This window comes from Chinchilla lanigera, unplaced genomic scaffold (genome assembly GCF_000276665.1).
Source record: "Chinchilla lanigera isolate Chin_1 unplaced genomic scaffold, ChiLan1.0 scaffold00003, whole genome shotgun sequence".
In the NCBI taxonomy this organism is placed as follows: Eukaryota; Metazoa; Chordata; class Mammalia; order Rodentia; family Chinchillidae; genus Chinchilla; species Chinchilla lanigera.
Window position 1 is genome coordinate 12765403 of NW_004955404.1, and position 2773 is coordinate 12768175.

Sequence of the window (2773 nt, forward strand, 5' to 3'; positions counted from 1 at the left end):
GGCACTTTGCCGCTGAGCTAAATCCCCAGCCCCCTGCTTTGACATTGTTAACCTGAGGTTCAAAGCCTAGAAATGCATAAAGAATAAGAAGGAGAGAAGGAGAAGAGGAGAGAGAGACAGAGACAGAGAGACATGGACACAGACACAGACACAGGTGACAGACCCTGAGGTCAACTCTACTCTGGAACTGTCCAGTCATATAAGACTTTACTTGTCCAGTTTTGTTCATTATAGTTCTAGTTGAGTATCCAGCTCTTGCAGAATACCCATGACAGCCATAACATCCTGGCACCTTAGGCAGTTTTCACACAAGGGCTATAATAGTAGCCACAACATACACACTACTTCATAAGCCCATAAAATATGGGGCTACAGGGCCAAGGAGAAGATCTCTGATTAGTGCTTTGATATCAAATTAAAGCCAGCCAGGTGAAGCAGTAGCAGCCCATCCTGCATGGGACTCTAGCACTGGAGTCAAACTGGGTTACAACCTCCATGCTAACCGTTCTTGAGCATAGGACCAGCATCCTTACTGCCCTGGAACCTACCAAGCATTTTCTCCCCAGTAAACAACCATGTTTGAGAGGAAAAGGCAGAACAAAACATCTCTGGTTTTTGTTGTCAGAAAAAATGAACGGAGAGCTGACTATTCCTGCACTGCTGAGTGTACCGGGGTGACGCACTGGTTGCCATGGCACCCAAGTGCATTCTGCCATTGCCGAAATCTCTGCACCTGTACCTGCAAAATGCCACTGACAGGAACTTACTGTCGTGATTAAAGTAGTTAGTCATGCATTAACAGCACAGGGGAACATTCTGCTGGCCTGGAACGCAGTGTCTTCATAGGTCAAATAGAAACGTTTTATGGATGCTCTATAGCAGGTAGTTCAATGTCATTTAAAAGCATTCACGGAGAAGCAATGGTGTGTCGGATCTCTGAGGGAGCACATGGGGCGTGCAAATCCTGCTCTGCAGACAGGGAGGTCAGACGGGGGTAGCTGAAGGGTCGGTGTGGGCAGAGAGGACGTCATAAAGAACATAGCTTTGCTGGTGCTGCAAAGCCACCAGTGGAGAGAGAAAATTGGAGAAATTTCAGGATTTTTACTGTGGCATGGAAGCCCATGGTGGTAAAGGTGGGGACTGGGCAGCACCCCCTGGGTTCTTCTTTCCTGTTCCCTGTGTGTTTGCCTTGGTCCAGGTCCTTTTCCTGATTTTCCCTATACCCTTGGAGCTGGTTTTGAACTCTTCACCCTGGAGTCAAATGTCCTCTTTTCAAAATATTCCTCATCTGGAAGGGCTTGACTGTGATACTCCCTTGCTCAGGGGACTTCAGAGGCTCCCTTCTGCCTCTGCAGGGACCATACCCAGTCATTTCTAGATTTGTCTCTTAACCTTCAACTTCAAACATTTAAACTTTACCAGATGGAAACAGGATGAAGGGTTGGTGTGCGCACAGAAGAAGTCATAAAAAAACACAGCCTTGCTTGTGCTGCAAAACCACCAGTGGAGAGAGAAAACTGCAGAAATTACAGGCACTTTCCTACAAGATCCTTTCCATAGTTTGAAATTTGGGATCCTGTAACTCACAAGTCACTGAAAACTTCATGAATCCTTCTGTGTTCTCATGAGCAAGCATAATAAGTTTCTCCTTTAAGCAGTTCCCCCTTTGGGTGGCACTGAACTCTACCTGAGGGTAAGACTGTGCTTCCTCACCTTTGTATCATGCATACATTTTAACATAGTTCTTTAATTTTAGTGTTTGTCATGAATGAATGAATGTACATCCAGGAATAAATTTTTACAAGATAATATTTAAAATGGGGAATAATCATGATTCTCATACAAAAATAAAATGATTACCTGTTAAAGATTTTATGTAACTCATTAGTTAATGAGGAAGACGCTACAACTGGTTCAAAGAGGATTCCAAGAATCATATGTCTATAGACAGAAAGCACAGCTGAATGAATTAATAAATAACACGCAGAACTGACGCGTGGCTGGGGTAGGAGGAGAGGAAATCAGTTGCACTTCTATGGGAAACAAAATTGACTTGCATTTGTCTATGGACAAGCAATACCTGTGAAACACCTTACCACACACAGTTGTCAAAGAGTGCAAAATCACAAAGGTGCAGAGATACCGTGGGATCACATAACGTAGATAACCTACATAAGATGTCTGGGTTATTTTTTTCTTGTTGCTGGGACAAAATACTCAACACCCAAAATTAAGGAAGGAAAGGTGTATTTGGCTCGCAGTTTGTGGAGGTTTCAGTCTATAATCAGCTGGCTCCAAGGCAGAGTGGCAGGGCACAGGGGCAACAGCTCAAGGTGGCAGAAGACAGCAAAGAAGCCAAGGGCAGAAAGGAGAGAAACAAGCCTCTTTTTTCCCCTTATATTTTGTGCTGGCTCTCTGCCCAGGCCATCTTGGTTCCCTTCTCTTCCACAAGCTCAGGATGTTTACAGAGTAAGGACCCTGCCCTCCTGCTGAGTCACTTAGTTAACCTTCTAAACTTCTCAAGTTGGCATAATGCATCAAGCATAACATAAACCATGGGATTAGACCACACCTAGTTTCCCACTGAAAAGCCCAGCAGTGAAGGGTTTTGGTCCATTTCAAAGTTTTCCCTTCCTTTTTTTCCTCCTATAGTACATTTTGTAAGAGGACAGCCTCCAAATGCAGCTTGTAAACTGAAATTAGTGATAGTGTCCTTGTGACCAAAAAAAATTTTATCTCCCCTCTCTGAATTTCTTATTTTATGAATACTTTT